Genomic DNA, 16,064 nt, shown 5'->3' with positions numbered 1-16,064 from the left:
ATCATTCAGTAATTAGCTCATTCATAGTATATTGTTCAGAAAACTTTGTTTGAATTTTATAATATACGTATATATTTCATATTGACGCGGGTTTACAAAAAAGAAGGCATCAGGTAACAATGCTCTAGACAAAAACTTAGAACATAAAAAGTTTTTAATGATAATGTTTCATTATTATCATTAGAGCACAATACGTAAATTTTAATGAGATTTGAGAAAATGTCTCAGTTCATTTGTCTCTTTCAAACATTGTGTAAAATGTTCGACAATTCAATGTTTACACAATGAAAGAACATCATGTTAATGCAACATACTTTTATCCCTCATATTATTTTTGAAGCATTACCTTCACTAGCTAGGCCTGGCACTCGACTCGTAATCTGAGGGTCTCGGGTTCGAATCCCCATAGCTCCAAACATGTTCGCCCTTTCAGCCGTGAGTGCGTTATAAAGTTACGGTCAATCCCACTATTCGTTGGTAAAAGAGTAGCCCAAGAGTTGGCGGTGGGTGGTGCTGAGTAGCTGACTTCCCTCTAGTCTTACACTGTAAAATTAGAGAAGGCTAACGCAAACAGCCCTCGTGTAACTCTTCGCGAAATTCAAACCAAACCAAACTTTCACTAGCGCTGCACAACAACTATAGAATCATTTTTAGTTTCGGATGTATAAAGTTAAAAAGGAAAGTCATTAATGTCTTATTGTAGCCGCTTTTTTATCCCATTATAAGACCCACATTTATGTTTGAATTCCAGAAAGAAATAAGAAAACAACAACAGATATTTGAACTTTTTTCCTTGTTAGTTCGATAACACTCTTATTGTTATAAGAACTCTAAAATAAAAATAATAAAATGTTGTTAGACATCACTCAGTCCTCTTCTAGTACAGCGCTAAGTCTATGGATTTACAACACTAAAATCAGGCGTTCGATTCCCATCGTGGACTCAGTAGTTATCCCGAAGTGTTATAAGATAAAGAGAGCTCGACCAAAAGATAAGCCATATAAAAATATTACTTCTTTGGTTATAACTCAAATATATAACTTATGTTGATTTTTTTTTCATTGTTTGCATACATACAAAAATATTTATTTGATTATTATCACAAGATCAATAGGAAGATCATAGTACGTTTCCGTTGGCTGTTCATTTTTTTCCGCTATTCTTTCTTTGTTTTCATGACATTTAATCCTGATAGGTCTTAATCACGTTATTTACATTCACAGTGTAAACGTGAAGTACTGTATTTATTTAAAATTATTATTATTTTGATATTACAAAAAAAGATCTGCACTTTATCACTGGCACAAGTTTACCCTTTTTGTCGTACAAAAACCACTGTATCTATATCTTTACAGAACTTCTTCACAATTTATTGGTCATTTGTTTTGTACGCAACGTAGGAATCGAATTTAAATTTTAGCAGTAGTGGCTCAGCAGTAAGTTTCGGTTCATATACTGCTAAAATTAGCAACTTGGGGCTCATTTCCTGTACATAAGCAACTAGAACAAAAGTATCTGTCACAAACAACCATTAACGTTGATGTTTGTAATTAAGCACCAAGCTCCACAATGGGCTGGCTATCTGTGCTCTGCCGTCTGTGGCTATCGAAACCCGGATTTTAGTTTTGTAAGTCCGCGGACATACCGCTGCGCCTCTGGTGGGCACTGTTAACCCCTACAATACATCTCCCCATTGTTAACAGCATCGAGGATTCACTGTCTTGTTGCTGTAACATTCCAGTTCATTTTGAATTTTCAAGAGATTTAAATCTATTATTAAATAACGTAAACATGCCATAACGACAAGTATTTAAGATTATTGTAAACTATTGTCTCCTTGAGCTCGCATTTTACTCAATAATTACATTTGTATTGAAGATAACATTACACAAAACTATTCTGTCTACTGAGGAAATATCCATTACTTGCATGAGTTATAAAATGATATATGGGCTTAAATGGCGCCAAAGAAGGTTAAATGGAAACCAGAGAACTTTGCTTAATAGTGGGGAGTAATACAGGACAGTTAGAGCAACGTTTCACAATAATACGTAATGATAAACTTATCATAACGTTAAACTAGGTAGGACGTTTCAAATGGTAAAATGGCCACTCTTATATATCATCAGTTATGATGTGTTTCCGTCTGAGTGAATTATATTTAACTGTTATTCATGTGATTGTGCGCATGAAATATTGGGGGACAAGCACGAGTTTGAATGATCACAGCATGACTTCAGTTTTGTGATTTTGAACAACTTTGACCAAAAGTAAGCACTTTAAATTGTTTTTTTATGGTTCTAAGATAGATATTTCAGGAAATTGCATTATTCTGGATTTATACAATGAGGTATCAGAGACAGCTGAATTATGTCTTAAGAATAACGCAGTTCAACTTCACTGATTTTTTATAACGTGTGATTACTAGTATAGGGCAATATTATTCAACACTGTTATCCATATACATTTCTATTCTTGTTTAATATTCACGTTCTAGGCCCGGCATGGCCAGGTGGGTTAAGGCGTTCGACTCGTAATCTGAGGGTCGCAGGTTCGAATCCCAGTCGCACCAAATATGCTCGCCCTTTCAGCCGTGGGGGCGTTATAATGTTACGGTCAATCCCACTATTCGTTGGTAAAAGAGTAGCCCAAGAGTTGGCGGTGGGTGGTGATGACTAACTGTCTACCTTCTCGTCTTACACTGCTAAATTAAGGACGGCTAGCGCAGATAGGCCTCGAGTAGCTTTGCGCGAAATTAAAAACCAAACAAACAATTATTCACGTTCTTTTCCGTAATTGTTCGCAGATAACTTTAAAGTAGATGATTTAAATACAGTTGTTAATGTAGCACTTTAAACTGTATTTGATATGAGTTAAGAAAATTGCATTTCTTCAAGCTCTAAAAAGGCTTATATCAATCTTTATGTTAATTAGAAACGACGTGAGTAATAAAACAGGACTTATTTTAAAACGTTTTTCTTATTTATGATATTCGTCTCAACTATTAACAGCTGAATTTACAGTTAAAGTGGTCATCTCATGTCAGTTTATCTTCTGCTCTGTTTAAAGCAAAAATTATAGTGCATTGTTGAATTTGCTAGATTTTTGTATTTTCTCTAAAAATGTATCGCATTAATGGGACTGACCATTTAATTACAATCACTTATTGTCTGTAACTTCTGTGAGTGTATAACTATCACATGCATATATATTTATCTCCTTGATTTATTTATTTATTTACTTAATTTAATTCGTTTTAAAGTATTGAATATGTCCGGTGATTCGTAAGAACAGTTTCTTAGGATAAACTTAAGTGAATTTAGCTTGTCAAGAAATATCACGCTGTAAAAACTGTATAATCACAAAGGAGAGGTAGAGATAAAAAGTGTATAGTCACAAAGGAGAGGTAGAGATAAAAAGTGTATAATCACAAAGGAGAAGTAAAGATAAACACTGTATAATCACAGAGGAGATGTAGAGATAAAAAGTGTATAATCACAAAGAAGAGGTAGAGATACAAAGTGTATAATCACAAAGGAGAGGTAGAGATAAAACTGTATAATCACAAAGGAGAGGTAGAGATAAAACTGTATAATCACAAAGGAGAGGTAGAGATAATTGGTGTATAATCACAAAGGAGAGGTAGAGATAATAGGTGTATAATCACAAAGGAGAGGCAGAGATAAAAACTGTATAATCACAAAGGAGAGGTAGATATAAAAACTGTAAAATTACAAAGAAGAGGTAGAAATAAAAACTGTATAATCAGAAAGAAGAGGTTTGTTTGTTTTGAATTTCGAGCAAAGCTACTCGAGGGCTATCTGCACTAGCCGTCACTAATTTAGCAGCGTAAGACTGGAGAAAAGGCAGTTGTAGTCATCACCACCCACCGCCAAGTCTTGGGCTACTCTTTTACAAACGAACAGTGGGATTGACCGTCACTTAATAATGCCCCCATGGCTGAAAAGGCGAGCATGTTTTGATGGGACCGAGATTCGAACCCGCGACCTTCATATTACGAGTCGAGTGCCTTAAACTGGCCATGCCGGGCCTAAATTTAAAAGAAAGAAAGAAGAAATAACGTCTAGAAACTTGTAGAAAAATTGAGATATTACTAGCTTCAAACAAGTTATAATTATGACATTCATTTTTGGAAAAAACGAATATTTTTCGTTGTCAAAAACTGTATTTTATTTCATGTAATATTAAAGATAATGGAGAAAACTTTCAGTATTTTTATACCGTAACAAATGAACTGGAGTGAAGCGTATCGAGAATAAAAATCAGAGGTAGATAATATTTTCAATTTTGTAATTCTACTTTATTTAGCAAACATCAGACTTCATTGTTTTACAAAATACTGTTCACAGGCAAGAACTTAAGAAAGCGTTGTATAGATACATATATTTGTTTGTGTTCCAGCAAATAAAAAGAAAGAAAAACTTAATAAGAAAATATTGCCGAGAGGACATTTTATTTGTTAACATACAACATGTCCAAGTAGTTTGTTAAATAAAGAACACATGAAAAATTTTCTTTTAATTGAGAACACCCTCTCACAGTACACTGATCATACTATTCATTACGGCATGAACTTCAATCACATAAAGCAGATGAATTCACAAGTAACATACTTAGTTCATTATACACAAGAAAACGACGTATTGTCTCTTTTCGTGGTAGATTTCATACGTTGATTCAACTATATTAAATGTATATATATATACACACACACATACACACACGCAGATACGATTCAGTAATGTCCATTGAACCATTTACAATTAAAACAGCATATTTGTGATATTAATCTAACACATACTTGATATTTTATCAGTAATGATCAGTTCACAGTTATATCTCGTAAGCTCAATAATTAGAAGTACAATAAATCATTGTTTCTCTGATAATTTCTCATACATGTGTTTTACTCACAGGTCACTCGTTTAGTTCCCCTATAGAATATTTCTTGAAGACAAGGTTTTTAATATACGGGAGTTTTTACAACCTTGGATATTAGGCAGAAAATAGTAGTGCCCACACACTAATAAACTGTTACCATGGTAACATGATAGCAGTGAACACAGACCCTGTGGTTGCCATAGTAACGATATGATAAGTAAGGACAATATATATTTTCGTTATTATATAGGCAGAAACTTGCACAAAACTCGTTTAAAAATCTAACAACAAATTTAACAGGATTTTGCACGATAATCAAAATTAATTAGAGAAAGTGCAACCATTTTATTTACGCAAGATAACAAAGGTTTAGTGGGAAAATAAGCCAGTTTTTAGTTATTTTGGAGTTAGGCTCATAATACTGAAGTAGTAACCGAAGAGGTACGCTTTAAATGAATCATTCATAAGTTTCTGAAATGTTTCAAGTGTCTCACTTTCGTAACTTTTTAGTCTGTTTTCTTCCTTCTAATATTGCAGAACGCATGTTTTAGACTGCATTTCAAATAAACAAAACTTCATATATAAAATTCTCAAGACAAAAGTTCAAATTCTCATTAATAGCAAAAAAATCAAACAAAAAACACACAAAAAAAAACAAAAACATTTGAGGTGTTAGATGGTGGACTAAACTCACTTATCCTTATTTGATACTTCCGTTGTTTAATTAACGTTTAAAAAAATCAAATGTACATAAATATACTTGTTATAGTATAAAATGTCATAGTATTTAACTTATAAAAATAGTCATTCCACAAAATGAAAAGGCCTTCGTACAAGAATGCAGAGACAAGCCGCGTAAAGACTGAGCACAAGCCACATAAATAGTTTTGACAACTTCAGTTAATTGACTCAGTTATCATTTATTGTTTTCGATAAAGCAATCGAAAACATTCTAACGCGTATAAGACAATCACGATGATCAGCGAAAAGATATATGATATATATATAATATCAATAGGCTGCTCACTTATTGAAAGAGTACTAATTGTATATGTATACAAACATGTATACATAGAAATATATATATATATGTATTAAATTAATGCTTCAATAAACATTGATGTGTGTTTATGTGTGTATCAAGCACACATTAGCAGGTGGAAATCAAATCCGTACAAACACTGTAACATTGAAGTTTTACATTTTTCATTAGATAAACCAACGAGAAGATTAATTCTACTGTCTGATATTCTTTCTGTAATTTAGTGAAGGTTTTCTTTCTTAATAAAAGCATTTTCTCAATGTATATCACTTGTCTCCTTCGCTTTTCGAAATAAATTAACTTCAAGAAGTTTCAACCAAACGCGAACACAATTTGTAGCCCTACTTTTATTAATAAACGTTTCGTCTATACGTCAAGTTGTTAATATTTTGTTATTGCTAGGCGTCTCTTTTTAAATTAAAACCAAGTCGTTCAAATAAGAAATGGATAAAACGCTTAAGTGTAAGATAAAAACCTTCTTGTTTGTATAAAGAAAGAATCACCAAATAACATATTTATATTATTTCGTTTCTTAAAAAATAAGTATACATTTTGTTTGTAGATCTTACGTAAATTAGGAAAAGTTGACGACACCCCTCATGCAGATGTTTCCAATGATGGGTCTAATTCAGTCTCTGTACCTGGACAAAGAAAAAACAACGTTACCATTGCCAAACACAACTAGATCATATAAGGTTTCTTTGAATTAATGTTGAAAAAAAAACTCTACAGAAAGGCACTATAAGCAACCCAAATACGTTTCTCTTGATGACATAAGCTTGTCGAAACGTAGTACATTTGTACGAAAGTTTCTTTCAATGCTCATTTAAACTATTTTGTAATTTTACACTTCCATTGTAATTAACTATTTGCAGAAAAAATAAACGTTTTGTTAAAAATTCTCTATCACATTATTATGCTTTCAGGCAACTGAATAAAATCCAACGAAATGTTCAACGTTTTGTATGAATAAGTACACATTTCCATGCTTGAAATTTAAATTCATTTATACTTTAAGTGGTGTTTTAATATTGTTTAGTTGGTTACAAGATGGCAAATTATAATTAGTATTGTATCTGGATTCTCATTTTGTGTGATTACACTGTTTGAATTTTATGAAAATAGTGTGGATAGAAATCGTGCGTATTGTCAAGAAGATTTTAAAACACATTTTTATTTAGTCTCAGATGTTACATGGGTGTTTGTCTCTAATTTTTGTAAATAAATTTAGGCGTCGATTACGAGTTGATAGTGATGATGGTCTTCTACGGTACAAAAAAAATAGAGTTATTCAAATGACTGTAGAATTAGACTAGAATTATTATTTATAGTAATAATGCCAAGTTTTTAAGTATTTATACCAATAATTACAACTGATAAGAACAGAATGTTTTTAAGAGTATTTCAGCGCCATGTTTAGATCACTAAGGGAGTAGAAAAGAATGAAACTATAGTTGTCGAAAAACTCAGAATTTAAACAATATCAAACTAAAGTTCTCTAACAAACAACTTTTATACATTTTCTTGACAATTGTGTACAAGAATATCATATATCATGAGTTTGTTTATAACAAAAAGTTACACACTGAGATACGTTAATAGCAGGGATCGAAACTTGGAAATTGACTTTCTAAATCTTCATGCTTATCGCTGAGCTACCATGAGACACGAGTTTTCCCAAAATAAAAAAAAAAAAAAACAGAGTAAAATATTCAGTTTTCTTAACGATACGATGACACGATGAATAATAAAAGAAATATTGAGTTCTGAAGAGAATACATTTTTATTTTTGTAGCTAAGCACAAAGATATGCGATGGGATATCTGTACTGTGCCTTTTATAATATCGAAATCCGATTTTTAGTTACAAATTCACAGTCTTACGCTATTAACTTCTAAAGTTAGTTTTGGATTTACCTCAAACCTGTTAAAACGTTTTCTTTAAACTTTCTACGATATGAGGAAAAATTTTATTTTTTAACTTAACACCAAATTGGTATTTTTGTTTTGCTCGCAAAACTTCGATGTTACTCATCTGATGTATATAGAAACCCATACAAATTCAACTAAATAAATGCGTAGGTTATAAAATGAATCGGTTTAATTGACTGAGTTTGTGCTACGATTTCATTTTGTTACTCATTTACATAAGTAGATGTAAGATTACTTACATGAAAAAGAGTCTAAGTGAAGTGTAATATTTATTTATTTCCCTTTCACTACAATAATAATACAATACTTGCTGCATAGATTCTTATTTATCCGTCCCAGTTCGTGCCAAAGTGATAGACTTAAGCATTATTAAAGTTGTTAAGTTGTATACAGTAAATTCGTAATACACTTGTTTCCTTTCACAATATAGGCAATTCAAGTTGAATTACCTCTAAAACGACCTCACGAAATCTGTTATTTTATCTACAAAGCAATTTGTTTCTTGTAATAAAAATTTTATTCCTCGTTTAGTACATTCTATATAAGTGAAATATTTCCAAGAATTAACGATTATTTAAAAATAAAGAAACAACTATGTGTTATTAAAATTACTTTATGAATCGATGTAGAGTTACCCCTCTGTTTACTAAGTGACAAAAACATAGACAAGCATGTTTATAGTCTATTTGACAAAACAATATTCCAACCGTATCTGATACGTAAGTAAGATGCCTTTTGTAAGAGAAATACAATATTTGTGTCCACAGCAATAGAAAGACACGATACTCAGATAGTGGTTTGCTAATTCATGCTTCAATGTGCTTGCTTTTGCTGTTTACAGATGTGTACGGCTAAGTGATATTGTGTGTTAAACGTTCAGACAGATGTAACTTGCAAACCTATAAACGAAGTAGGTTTATTTCCGAAACAGACAACGAGACGTATAGAGTAAATGCAACTTTCTATTCACTTATCTCTTACGTTTCAGGTTTCGTAAAAATGTGCATTGCTCGAACTTATTTATTACATTAAGAAGTAAGTAAAAAGGATACACTACTCTAAGCCTTTTATTTGAACTTAGGCCGGGCATGACATAGCAGTTAGCATATCGGACTGTAAATTCGAGGGTCTATATTTGCGTCTCGCTGCCGCACATGCACACTCTGCATTTATTGGGCGTGGATGTGCTATATGAGAGACCATCAACTACCACAGTTCGACTGAAGTAGTTCAATAGTCGGCGCTGTTGATTAGCTGCCTTCTCTTTTAGTTCACCCTCCTTGTGGCACAGCGGTATATCTGTGGACTTACAACGCTAAAATCCAGGTTTCGATACCCGCGGTGGACAGAAGACAGGTAGCCCATTCTGTAGATTTGCTAGAAGATCTGAAATACATTAGTTGAACTTACTTCTTAGGTCTTATTTTCCTCACAAGACTCGACTATCAACGGATTTCAGACAACACTACTTTGCATGATTTATTTTAAGAAGGGTTTGCCCGTAAGAAAGCTGACTACAGCACGAAGCTAAAGCAATAACAACACTTACCTCTCTCGTACGAAACCCAACGTTTTGTTTCTACCATACTGTTGATTTTTCAGTTACGCACTTCGTTTTCTTTTCTTTGACAAAATATTAATTATTAGTTCGTTTTTATTGTAATCTGTTCTAGTCACGTTTTAATATTTCCAACAAATAGAAACAACACAGAATTATCATTGGACGCAGATAGATTTACATTCTGAATAAAACAAGAGTCGAGTAATATTGTGAAAAGTCACACCTAATGTTAGAAGCAACTGAACCATAACCACAAATCAAAACTATCCGGAATACCTATTACAAATAAGTTGCCAAAATTCATTAGAAATATTACACTTTTGGATACATCAATAAGAAACTAAAAATATTCTTAATGAACTTAGTTTATGTTGATACGATCCCAAACATAAAACAAATTCCAGGATTATCATTGCTTCCGAATTTCGCGTAACGTTACGCGAAGGCTAACTGCACATAGCCGTCCCTACTATTAAAGTTACAGCTGCGAATCAACTAAAGTGATTAAACCACTACGGACATTAACCTCACAAAACACTTAAAACTACAAAGGATACTTTCAAAACATATCCCATAATGCATCAAACGAACAATACCTTTTTCAACTGCAGAACATCGGCTCAGGGAATGACTTTGTTTGTTTTTATAAGTACTAACCTTTAGCTTATAAATAAATCTCTTGACTGATTTGAGATCTAATTACAGCCACGGCTACTGAGGATTCCATCTTGATTAGACTTATTTCTATGGCATTAAATGGTAAGTTAATCCACTACTATAATTCATTAAAATAGTGCAGTGCGTTTTTACAGCTCAGATTAGAATGACTAATACTTAACCATTTGATCTTAAACGGTATTTACTTTCGTTTCTAAACATTCTATGGCTTTGAATACTTAATGACGCACAGATTTTTATCTTATGTACAATAACATGTTTACATCTGAAAACAGAATACTTAATGGAATATTTAAAAATGTGCACAGAAAATTACTATCATGCGGGCACTTCTTGAACATTCAATATCGTTCACCTACCAAGCTCTACACGGAAATTCTCAAAGTGCAAATACCAGGACACACCACAGAACAGATTAGTAGGATTGCCACATACACATGAAGTTACCAAATCATCGGGAGTTATACTAATTCAAAAGAAGAGAGAAAAGAAGTTGTTGGAAGAGCAGTAAGACAATAAGTAAAGCTCCACCTAACGTGTATGAAACATTTAGAAACTTGCAAATTTATGAAACGTTTAGGACGTCAACTGGAAAGTGCTGTTATCGCGTGACAAATATTCATGTTCTCGAACTGTAAAAAAAAAAAAAAAAGCCAGTGATTATCTTTAAAGCACATTCACACTGATTTTACCAGATGCAGTTTGGTCACACGTGCAGTTCTATTACTTGTGATGTCAGTAATTTTTGCCTTCTACGAATGCGAGTACTTTCGAATGTTTGGAATATGCAAAGTGTATATTATGCTAAAAAGTTTGTTATGTAGTTTCTTATTTCATACACTGCTTTGGGAGTGCTGGGAATTTTTACATTTGGTGAAAGAATTAATTCCCCTAAATGTAATTTTTAAGACAAACAGTTGAATATTTCATATGTGTTTGCATTTTTATTTGTTTCTAATAACACAGATTTCTGCAACTAGATCAATAATAAAAGAAGTGTTAACTTACTAGGAGCTGTCTCTATTAACATATCTTTACTGGAGTTTATTTTTAAATTTATCTTTAAAGTTAGAAATGCTTATCTGTGGACCTTTTTTTTTTCTGAACAGTTAACATTTGGATAAACAAAAGCACATACTCGTTTGAATTTCAATCAAAGCTACTTGAAAGCTAGTTGCGATATCCGTCCTTAATTTTGAAGTGATAAATTAAAAGGAAGGCAAACATTATCTACTGCTAATTATCTAGTTACACATGTCAGATCAAATAAATGGACTTGACCGTCACTCCTATAATACACATTTTAAGAACATTTTATTTTATAATTTTGTGACAAAGAGATGCTAACCACTGAACCTCAAATACACAGTCCAGTATGCTACCCATTACCTATTGGATCATGTTCGGTCTAAAGGTAAGATTGATCTACATACAACACATACAAACCTGTAAACATATTACCGCATCTATACGTATGAAATGTATTACACTGTGTGTGGAAATTAATCTTGCATTCAGAATTTACAGCAACTCATATAAATAATAAAACAAAGAGATTTAAACTTAAAATACAAAAATAAGGCAAATTTTAGTTTTACTAATGTAAATCAACTTTCATTGATTCGCCTTTCGACAACGATCTGTAGTTAAATATTTTTACTGTTTTTAAATTTTGAGGCAAGAAAAAAGCGTGTTCGTGTTAGAGGAAACTAATACTTATAGTAACAGATGTGGCTTACTGTTCTGAATTATTCATTATATGGCTAATAGCATTAACTTATTACATTGTTTTATCATTTATGGTAACTCTAATATAGGCGTAGATTCAGTACAAATGTTCTTGTGACAATATACTTAGATCAAATTATAAGAATAAAGACAAAAGAAGCAGAGAAAGAAAGGGTGTTTCCAGCTTTCATGTTAGCCGATCTTCTTACTAGTTTTAATCCGAAATTTTTTACGAAAAACAAAGTGAAACTTAAAACAATATTGTTAAAATCTCTTTAGATTCCTTGTAATATGGTATGTATGAAATGTTAAACAGGTTTGTTTGTAAGTAAGCTCAAATCTACACATTGAACTATACGTACTATGCCTACCATGGGTTTTGAAAGCTGGTTTTTAGCATTGTAAGTCCGCAGACATACCGCTATGCCACTTGGGAGATCAGGTTAGACACGTGTTATATTAATAGCTATCTTCTCTGTTCCTAAAAATGACTGACTTTTCCATTTCAAATGATATTGCACCAGCGGTTTTAAAAACACCTGATATATTAGAATATTTTCATTGAAATTACGGAGATATTTATGTATTACAATAACAACAGAGTAAAACTACATATGGTTCACATTAAAATTACAACTAAAGATACAACAGTAAATACAGATGCCATTTCGTCCACAATCAACAATTTTTTAAAATAATTCTAGTTTATAAACCCTGTGGACATTAATTAACTCAAAAAAGACAAAATGTCATAAAGAGATATGGATATTATAAACTACACGTTGGAAAGGACACGAAAAAGAATTAGCATAACTTTATAAATCAAGTAATTAAATTAACAGTAGTTACTTTGTCGTAAATTAATGAACGTGATCTTTATATATAATAGACCAGAGCCATATCTCTTTCCCGTAATCACTTATTCCCATCAATTATAATTCACAATTTGAAGTTAAGTGTAAAAGGCAGAATAATCATTAGCCCTTACAATAATCTTAAATATGGTAGTTATGCGGGTTATATATTATTTCTATTAACATAATAACTAAGGAAAAATACACCTAATTAATCAAATCTACACAAAATTTGACTGACCACGTCAATAGTGTTTAAAATGAAAATGTCACTGCAAAGCATTGAAACGATATTTCAGCTGCACGAGACAACAGCCGTCAAGCTCAAAGGGCTCTTATTGTGAAGCAGAAGCAACTCACACTGCTCTTTCCGGAAAGGTCAAATTTTCATCTCCCCCTGCTATCTCTAGTCATGTGAAAGAGAGCTGGCTTGCAGTGATTTTTGACGTCATTAAAGACGGATAGAGACAACAACATGAGGATCAACCATAGTCTCAAGTTTTATGGGTGGAGACATAATAATATGTCATTTTTGATCGCGTGTGCATAGAGTCATTCTGATTTGTTCATAAATCAGCGTTAGGTTGTTTGTGTATGATCTTTAGGAGAACCGGAGAGAAGAGCCACTGATAAACATACTGAATATGTCAACGTTCCTCCGAAAAGAACATTTTTAATGATATACAAAAACGTAATATGGAATATGGTAAGTGTTATATTACTAAAGTTTGAATTTGAGAGAGCAGCGAGATTTTACAGTTTTCACTTCGTATGCAAATTAACAGAAAAAAAAACTGTCACAATTAAATTAGTAGGATACATATAAGAATATCTGTGTGTGGCCCATTGATTGTTTTGGACTACGAATTTGTTCATCCAATATTTTCTTTCAGTCAATAAAAAAGAAAAATTACGCTCTGGTCCTTAGGACGTAATACGGGTGACTAGCCCAAGAGTTGGCGGTGGGCACCACTAATCAAGTGCTGTCGTTTTAATATATATGTTCAAAATTAGGCACAGCTTTTGCAGATAATCCTTGAGTCGCAAAAATTGAATATCCATTAAATGTAGTAAACTAATTTATTAAAATAATAATCAGTTTCTGTCTTTCTTGAAAATGCACGCACACTTAAACGGAGGTAAACAAAAGGCGAATGAAAATAAACTTTAGTGTATATTTCCTACAACATATTAAAATTTTATCAACAATTGTAAAAAGAAAGTTTAACGTTAGATTGTAGAATACGTTTGTTTATTTATAGTATTAAGTGCAGTAATGTTTAGTCCTAACTAAAATAAAGCGAAAAACGTAAACAAACTACAGTGTTAATTTGTTTCTTTTATCGACTTTATGCCAAACTTAATATAGGCTTCTCTTATGTTAGGTCAACGACAAGTGAACTTACAGATTTCGGTGTCTGCGATTAATTTTTTTTTATATTATTCTAGAAATCTTGTACCTAAAGAAATACTGCTGCAACATAGATATTAATTTGACCGCAAATCTTTTGCTGTTCTCTACTAGTAATAAACTAAAATAAAATACAATTAAAGTTATTACAGTAAGCCTCGCTTTACCTGATAGTTAAAGTACTCGATTGAAACTCATCACCAATAAACGCTCCCTTTCATCCATAGCAACGTTATAACATGACGTAAATTTTACTATTTTTTGAAAAATGGTAGCCCAAGAATCTGCAGTGGGTTGTGCTTACTAGCTGTCTCTTCTCCCTTTTCTGCCTCTTCAGAATTAAGAAAAATTGAACAAAGAAACAAACAGAGCTATTTACATTTCTTTGATTTCCAAAACGTTTAGAAATAATTAAAACAAAAACAAAATTAATACACTGTTTAGCCTTTTTACTAGGATTCCAACATAATATTAGACTGGATTTTGGGTGTCTTCAAAAGATGAAGTTTGACCATAGAATAATGTGTACATAATTGGTTCACAAAACTCTGAAAAAGTTTTTGATAGCTTATGTGATTTTTTAACTCCCTCTATAAAATGCTCAATAGTGTTGGTAAATAAAGATAATTGAAATCGCTGTCGCGCTCTTTGAGTTGCTTTCGGACGTTACTTGCGGAGTAGATTGTTACGTTATTGAGTTGAAAGAAATGTCGATCAGGAAATAATTATAGCATTATAAGGCGAACCTTACTGTTAGATTATTGTTCTGAAACAAATCTCAATCATGGTATAATTATGACATTTTACGGAGGACATAACTGTTTCATTTTGTATTGAAACAGCTTTCAGTCAGAGAAGAATTATAACATTATGAGGTGGACATGGCTGTCTCAGTTACGACAGAAAGTGTTCGTACCCCTGCGTCCCGAGTAGTTTTTTGCTCATAACTTAAAAAAAGTATCACGATTAGGCTAATAGACATATATTATATTATAAATATTATGCTAACACACATTTACATATAGTTTTATGTAAATTAAACGACAAATAAACTGTTTTAAAAGAAATAACCAAAAATAGGAGAAGCAGAAAGTGTTCGTACATTTCAGAAGTGTGAAAAGCTGATATTCCCGTAAAATTTGTGTTTAATTTGGCGAATAAACTACATTATACCATTCCGGAACTAGACACTGGATTCATAATTATTGAGATTTAGCCAGAAAAAAAATTTACTTCCGGCAATTTAGCGCCGTCTCCGTCATTATCTGTTTGGTCATCATGGCGAACAGGAAACAACTGTCCAGTGATTTAAAAAAACCGAGTTATTGTAAAATACAAGTCTCGTGTGTCTCTTTCCGGTATTGCTACACAACTTAATGTGCCGAAATCTACTGTTCAAAGCATAATTGCCAAGTTTAAGATTACAGGATCAACTCCTAACCTCCCTCGTTCCGGACGCCCCACCAAAATTCCAGAGAGAACCAAGAGGAAGGTTCTCAGAGAAGTTAGCAGGGACCCTCGTTTAACACGTAATGACATACAGAAACTGGTAAGGGAAACTGGGGTTGAAGTAAGCACCTCTACAGTTACGAACATGTTATGCTCTTCTGGGTTCAAAGCATGCCGTCCTCGTAGAACTCCATATTTAAAGCTTGTTCATTTAGAAGCACGATTGAGGTATGCAAGAAAGCATGTAGATAAACCCTTTACCTATTGGAAGAGTATTCTTTGGTCAGACGAGACTAAAATCGAGCTTTTCGGCCACAATGATATTCGATATATTTTTCGTAAAAAGGGGGACCGAAATCTTCCAAAGAACACCGTCCCTACAGTTAAACACGGAGGTGGCTCGATCATGTTATGGGGTTCCTTCAGCTCTTCTGGTGTAGGAAGCCTTCACCGCGTCAACGGAATCATGAAAAAAGAAGAGTACATTGATATATTAGGCACTTATATC

General features: G+C 32.7%; 1 protein-coding gene across 1 annotated transcript in view; it reads right to left on the bottom strand.

Moving 5' to 3' along the window:
- Positions 1 to 4,345: 4,345 nt before the first annotated feature.
- Positions 4,346 to 16,064, bottom strand: part of LOC143255755 (uncharacterized) — an 88,395-nt gene continuing 76,676 nt past the window's right edge. The window contains exon 2 of the mRNA XM_076511928.1: positions 4,346 to 6,585. The gene's annotated coding sequence lies outside the window, so the exon portion shown is untranslated. The remainder of the gene's footprint in view (positions 6,586 to 16,064) is intronic.

This window comes from Tachypleus tridentatus, chromosome 7, assembly GCF_004210375.1.
Source record: "Tachypleus tridentatus isolate NWPU-2018 chromosome 7, ASM421037v1, whole genome shotgun sequence".
NCBI lineage: Eukaryota > Metazoa > Arthropoda > Merostomata > Xiphosura > Limulidae > Tachypleus > Tachypleus tridentatus.
This window is presented reverse-complemented; position numbering and strand designations above follow the sequence as displayed.